The sequence below is a fragment of the Durio zibethinus genome, chromosome 17 (assembly GCF_047325235.1).
Source record: "Durio zibethinus cultivar Kanyao isolate XHJ-2024 chromosome 17, ASM4732523v1, whole genome shotgun sequence".
Taxonomy (NCBI): Eukaryota; Viridiplantae; Streptophyta; class Magnoliopsida; order Malvales; family Malvaceae; genus Durio; species Durio zibethinus.
This window is the reverse complement of record NC_143178.1, coordinates 9,352,603-9,360,335: the sequence shown is the minus strand read 5'-3', so window position 1 is coordinate 9,360,335 and position 7,733 is coordinate 9,352,603. Positions and strand designations below refer to the sequence as shown.

Sequence of the window (7,733 nt, the reverse complement as noted above, 5' to 3'; positions counted from 1 at the left end):
GTAATTCACTTCTTCGTCATCCATAAATCTCAAATAATACATGCTAAAAGATTTTTTGTATAACTTTTCATTGATCATCATGTACCGATGAGCTTTCCTTATTAATGCTTTAGCTTGGATCTTATAATTGGTAGCTTTCTCGTAGTCAAATATGTCTTGATCAGGGTTATCCAAGTTTTTTTTTTCCTTGATCTATCCTACAAGTTTCTCCTCGATGCTTTTCTGTACCAATTCTTCCACTAGGACTTGGTCTAAATTTTTTATCATTATTCTTGAGGCTAGTTTAGATAGGAAGTCTGCCAACAAGTTTTCAAACCTTGGGTTTTTTTTTTTACCTTGGTTTTTTGAAAATAGGTGACGAGGGCAAGTGCTGTCCATATATCTCCAAATTCCTTTTTCCTAGGCTCTGGACTCACCATTTATCTGTCTAACCACCAGTTGAGAATCACTATATGTGATTACATGCTAAACATTTAGCTCAACTACTAGTCTTGAATCGACTATCAGTGCTTCATATTTCACCTCATTGTTGGATACCTTAAATCTAAACTTCATGGTGTATTGATATTATAGTCTTTTGGGGCTGATCAAACTGAGGTCGATTCCACCACCATGGCTTGTGGTTGATCCATCGATAAAAAGTTTTTACTTTTTTTTATAGCTTCCTTATTTTTTTTTTGGATATTTATTAAAATGGGTTGACGTGAGCTTTACAATAAAATCTACCAATACTTGAGACTTTAGGACTGACTTGTGAAGTATGTGCAAGTCAAATTCATTGAGCTTTACCATCCGCTTAATTAATCTCCTTGATAATTTTGGTTTTTGTAAGACTGCCTCAGCCATTGATCGGTTAATACATTTATCGTGTGGGCTTAAAAATACGACTTGGGTTTTCTTATTAATGTGACGACTGTATAAGTTAATTTTTTTATTTTGCTGTAATTATCTTTGACTTCATCAATACCTTACATAGTAGACCAGTCTTTACCTCCTTCTTCATGAGCCAATACCAAGCTAATGGCCTAGTATGTGGTTGCTAGATATAAATACAAGGTCTCATCGAACCTCGACTTGGAGAAGATAGGTGAAGAAGATAAAAACTTTTTGAGTTCATCGAATGCTTTTTGACATTGAGGGATTCACTTCAAATCGGATATAATTTTAAAAATTTTAAAAAACAATGGACATTGTTTTACCATCTAGACATGAACCTGCTAAAGATGGCTATTCTTTTTGCTAGTCTCTACATATCCTTTATTGAGGTCAGTATTTTCATATCCAAAATTACTTGAATTTTTTTTGAGTTCACCTCTATCCCTCTTTTATTGATCATATAGCCAAGGAATTTGTCTGACGTGACTCTCAAGATGCACTTACTCGAGTTAAGCCTTATGTTGTAGTTTTTTAAGGTGTCAAAGGTCTCCTTTAGGTCTTTCAAATGCTCAACGCAGCTGTTACTTTTGATTATCATGTCATTTACATATATTTTCATGTTATGATTGATCTAATTTTTAAAAACCTTATTAACTAGTCTTTGATAGGTCACCCTTACGTTTTTTAAGCCAAAAGGTATTATTTTATAGTAGTAAAAGCCTTTCTCAGTGATGAAAGTTGTTGTCTCCTTATTTTTTTTAACATTTTGATTTGGTTATAGCTAGAGTAGGCATCCATAAAGCTAAGGAGGCCATGCTCGATACTATCATTCACTAGTCAATCTATGCTAAGAAAAGAAAAACTATCTTTTGGGTATGATTTATTAATGTCGATAAAATCAACATACATCTTCCATTTTTCATTGTATTTTTTTACTATGACAACATTGGCTATTCAGAGTAGTAAACCTTTATGATGAAGCCCACTTGTAATAATCTATCTACCTCTCTCTCGATAAACCTCTATTTTTTCAAGGTAAAGGTTTTTTTCTTTTACTAAACTCGTTTCATATTTGGGCTAATGTCAGCCTATGGATCATCACCTCAGTATCAATTTTAAGCATATCAAATGATATATGTGCAAATAGGTCGATGTTATTTCTCAAGAGTTGAATTAATTGTTATTTATATTCAAGTTTAGTTTCAATCTGCATGTGTTTTTCAAAACTTTTTTCCTAAAATGATATAGACACAATATCTTTTGTTGGCTCAACTCAATTTTCATCTGAGTCAGGTCTTTGATCAATTATTTCTTTCTATTTGGTTAAATCGAAACTATTTTCTACAAATATAAATCCCGACGTGACAATCAGTATATTTTTTTATAAGTGATCAGAGCATAAGGCTAAATAAAATGTATTTCTCATTTCAATTTTTGTTTTGGCCAACGTGTTAACTCTGTCCAAATTACATGTAAATATTTGTGCCAACGTAAAGGCTTAGTTACCTTCAAAATCATTTTAAAAGTTTAAAAATGAAATAAAAGTTATATCTTCTTTTGGGGCTTAAGAGCATGTTCCTTTTAAGTCAATTTTTGTTGTAAGTTTTTACTTCTATTTTCTTGCTTCTTCTTAGTTCCTGTTGCTTGTCTTCTTTCTTTAGCATTCTTGGTCTCAAATAGGCTACCAATCTGTTTTTCAATCCTCATTTTATCGTGACATAACACTGTCGCACCATGAATTGATCTCCCCTTGTCTTTCCAACCTTCTTGAAATGTTAAAAATTTTACCTTTAGATGGAGAGTTGAACGTATGAACTGCATAACAGATTGACTAAGTCAGCCCAATATCATATTATAGGCAAATTAGACGTCTATTACCATAAATTCTATGATCGAAATGACTTTTCTTGGTTTCGTCCTTAAGGAGATTGATAGTTTTTTCATTAATACTTGTTCGTTCCTAAATCCTACCAAGGTTGTGGTGATTGGTTGTAACTAATCCTCTTTAATAGTCTTTTTTTCTTGGTGGTGTGGTACATGACGTCGGTTGAATTCCCATTATCGAATAAAATCTTTTTGATTACATAATTATAGACCACAGCTATGATTACTATAGCATCATCATAGAGATGTTGGATTCTTTCCAAATTCGTCAGGCTAAATGAGATCGGTTTATCTTTATAATCTTTTTACTTTTTTGCTGAAGAGCCAATGGCCACGATCATATCTGGGTTAAACTTTTTTTTTACCAAGATTAAGCTCCCTCTAGTAATCATATTAATCACTTTGACGATTGATCTATTATTATTAGGTCAGCATTTTTCCTGTTTTTGCTTTTCTTTTTTCAGACTTATTCTCTTTTATTTTTTTTAGCCTACCTTTTTTGTCCCTTATGGATTTTTTTTCGATCTTATCTATAATCCAATATGTTCTACCATTCTCTTATTTGGTTTACAAACTTCCTCAACTGACCTCTTATGATCAGAGTTTTAATCTATTTTTTGAGGTTTACACAATCTTTAATGTTATGACCTATGTCTATATGAAAGGGACATCTTTTGGTTAGATTTTTTCTTATATTCTGCCTCAGTGGCTTCAACCATTTGAGCTTTAAATTCTTCTCGATTTGCATCAAAATCCTCTCCTAATAAGTATTTAGTATAGTATAATTGGTTTCTCCACTTTAGTTCTAAACCCTATGTTGTCTTCCTCTTAAGGGAGAATCACAAAAGTCTTTACTTTTCTTATGATCGAAGAAGGGGATAAGCCTCTTTTACCTCAATCGTCGATAAAGGGGGATAACTCTTTCTAACCTCGATTATTTTTTATTGTAGCTTTAGCATTTATATATTTTTTAGCTATAAGTAAGACGTCGAGCAAGGTCTTAAGTGGCTTTAATGATAAGGTCAACTTTAGGTGTTACTATTTATTATTGATACCACTTGTTAGGGTAGCCATAATGGTTCTTTGTTTCAAGTTTTGTACTTGTAAAGGTTTCATGTTAACATGTGTGAATCCGGCATTGGTGGATTGACATCAAGTTTAACGAAATCTTCTTCATTATTGGCTGTATACAAAATGAAAAAAGAAAAAATTGCTGACCTCTTTAAATATTATGATTAACCTCGATTTTAAACTACTATACCATAACTAAATCGTGCTTTTAAGGGTAGTAGTAAAGCCCTTAAATATCAAATCTTCGTACACACCTTATATCATCATGTTATTTTTATAAAATTTTAGATGATTGAAGGATCGAAAGTATTATCATAAGTTTCTAAGCTTAACATTTTAAACTTTTTCAGAAGCATAACTCTCTCGATCTCTTCGGTGAAGGACAAGGTTTTTAAAAATTTGAGCTTGCCTTTGAAAGCTACTGCCTTTACTTTTAGCTCTTTTTCCATAGCTTACATCTAAGCTTCTAAGTCTTTGTTTGGTTGGTGCTCTATTTTAGTTTATTTTGATTTTTAGGTCATGGCATGTGTTGAGTTATGATTAGGGTGGTGGTGAGCAAGACTATCATGTTTTTCTTCTTTGAAGGTTGATGAGGCTTTCACTTCTTCATAGCTCGATTGCCTTTTTACAACTTATCGACTAGAGGTAATTAAATCGAGAACCTTTGAAACCTAAAGTGGAGTTATAGTCTGTAACATTTATTTGAGAGCTTGTATCTACTTAGTCAGAGCCTAGAACTACTCCATGGTCGGTCCAACCTATTATGGGATAAGTCGTTCCAAGTGCTAGCTATTACGTGCCTTTATTCTGGTTGGAACAATCGTTTCTTTTTCTTTTAAAATTCTTTTTCTAAGAGGCATTGTTTTGTTCTCGACTAATGAATGAAAAAACCTTTACGAAGAGAGTCAAATGTTTATGCCAAGCTTCGATATGAGAATATTCCTAAAAAAATAAAAAACGAGAAAAAAACGATCAGATATAAAAACGGGGAATATTTCTTGCATTTGTACTTCGATGTGCAAATCAAAAATCAAGATGAAATAAATAAAAAAAAAAGAAAAATAAAAGGTTTAAAATAAGATTCTCTTCCTAAAAGGCATTGTTTTGTTCTCGACTAATGAATGAAAAAATCTTTATTAGGAGCATCAAATGTTTGTGTCGAGCTTCGATATAAGGATATTCTTGAAAGAACAAAAAGCGAGAAGAAAATGGTTAGATATAAAGATAGGAAATGTTTCTTAGGATTGTACTTCGATGTGCAAATCAAAAATTAAGATGAAATAGGTCAAAAAAAATAAAAGGTTTAAAATAAAATGAAACTTTGAATGATAATGCTTGAATGTTTATATTTATAAATAAAAAGTAGAGAGTTAATGGGAAACAATAATGACGTAATTGAGCTGGTATAACATTTAGTATATCAAGTCAACTTATCATGTTAGCATGTTAGGTAAGTATAAATATTCAAAATATCCTTAATTATTTGTTAAAGGCCCTTAATGAAAAAAAATGTCATTATACTATTTGATCCACTAAATACCCCGACAAAATAGTATAATGTATTTTACAGTATATAATTTTCGAAGCACTGGATGTCAACCAAATTTGGGGGTGTTCCCACACCATCGAGCCCGAAGAAATTGGCTAAAATGTAAAAACAAAACGAACCTTGTGATCAAAACTTAAAGGAACTGCCTTCTCACCGCGGCTGAGGATGGCACGTGAGTCACCGCAATTCTCGACCATGATGTGCTCCGGTTTTGACAGGGCCACCACGACGGTGGACCCGCCGAGGGCCACCTCCATCGGATGGCACCCACAGTGGGAATCCGCACTCCTAGCCCACTCCTACATGCGCACGTGCCCGTTGCCACCTCATCGGTTCTCTTGAAGCTCTTTTCATCGTTCTTCTCTTAACTCTCTTCATGTTCCTCCCCTTGTGAGCTGCTGTCTCTCCTCCCACGTTCGCTTTCTCTCGTGCATTTCACGCACATCAACTCTTCCTCTACGAACACGTGCATCTTTTCCCTGCACAGTCCTGCCACCTGCAGGAAAAAACCATCCGAAAGCTTGATGGGGAAATTAGATTGTAAAATGACAAGGTGGCCCCTACACCAAGTTAAAAGCCCAGCCTTGTTTGGAGAAAACTAGCAAGCGCCATTATATTTTTTGGAAGCTTCTTTTTCTTTATAAAGTTTTTCAATTTTCCAAAGGAGAAGAAAAGCAATTAATTAGAAAATTAAGTGTTAATAAATCAAAGCTTTAAATGAGGGCTACACTGACCGTCATAAAAAGCGAAGAAATGCGCAGGTATATTGAGATTAATGTCCGGCCGGCGGAGGCTGGTTCGTACAGAAACGGATCCTCCATCTCACGTGACCTCCCCGATATCGACATTGTCCCGAACACCGGCCCGTTCGTGAAGCCGCTTTCGGTTCCTCGGCCATCGGCTCGACCTCCTTGCTGGAAAAAGTACACATGGTGTCAGTCGCCAGATGATCACCAGCCTCCACCATACGGAGTCGCTTTCCCTCGGGAACACAACCTGAGCTCTTTGCAGGATCCTCTCTTTGGCTAAAACTTTGTGACGCCCCCAAACCAGACGCTGAAATTGCAGCAAGCCTCATAATCTCCATCCTCTGTAGCCGCCATTGCCGGCACTTGGCTGCCGTATCATCATCATCATCATCATCATTGTCACTCAACATTCTCCAATAAACCTCCGTCATTGAAAGTTCTCAATAAACAACCAGAATCTCCTCCAACTAACTATTATCCAATAAAATTTCCCCCGTAACTTCCCCCCACAATAGTCAATAGGCAATCGTCTCAGTTAAAACATAATAAATGAAAAAACAATGCATAAAAAAAGGGGAAAGAGAGTAACAGAGTGTTTTTTTGTTGAATTGTTTTTTAAACGTATGAGAGAATAAGGCAACCTGTAGCCTTTTGTTTTATTTCTCGTGCAACTTGTAAACCTTATTCAGGGCAAGCTGCCCTTGCTGCCCAATGGTATACGTTACCGACGACCATTTGCCTCCGTCCTGACAGGTGTTTACCCGGCACTTCATCTTTCCGTAGAACGTATTCTCATTGCTTTCCTGTATAGTCAATTTCGCGTATCGCGATATATCTGGGTTGAGGAGGATCTAGAAAATGGACAGGACACGTTTCAATTAAGCTCCGACAAGTGGGCCCTAACCTCTTTGAAAATGAACAAACGAAACATTCTCATTCCCGTTTTGAATTTTACCGTCCTTTTGACGTAACGTGATTAAATTTATCTATCATTTGATTTTAAATATTTATTTTAATAAAATAAAATTAATATAAAATTTTCAATAAAAACTTTTTAATTATAATAATAATAATAATTATTATTATTATTATTTTTAATTTTATCACAATTAATCTCGTCAATTATTCAAATTAAATCTTAATCCGAAACGTCTAATTAAATAAAGTTATGGGGATGGACCACGTTTCATCTTTTGCAGGTTTTTTTCATCGGAAAAGAAAATAGATAGGTTCCTTTAATTTTTTTCTCTCGCCTGGAATTGCGCCGCTTATACACATGGCAGATTGTGGGAACTCCAGCATCTCGCAGATGACTTGGGGGGTCCATCATTGACACATTGGAAAAAGGCTTGTCCGAGAAATAAAGCTAGCGTCACAGGTAACTGCAACGGAAGTGCATGCGACTTGGCCTTTGCTGTGGACAAGATTTTGAACTTTCTGGAGGAGCTTGAAGTGGACCATCGTAAGAACAGGTAGGATTTGTTACATTTGTTAACAGCACTGGCTGTATCTCTAGCCTTTTTCCTTATCTAGTTAGTGAAATCGGACACGTAGCAATTTTGGAGTTAATGAAAAAAATTTGCCATGCAGGATATCGTGGGATG

At 35.0% G+C, this 7,733-nt stretch overlaps 1 pseudogene; it reads right to left on the bottom strand.

Annotated features, from left to right (window-relative positions):
• Positions 1-5,288: 5,288 nt before the first annotated feature.
• LOC111288367 (putative protein phosphatase 2C 75) lies at positions 5,289-7,071 on the bottom strand (annotated as a pseudogene).
• Positions 7,072-7,733: the final 662 nt, after the last annotated feature.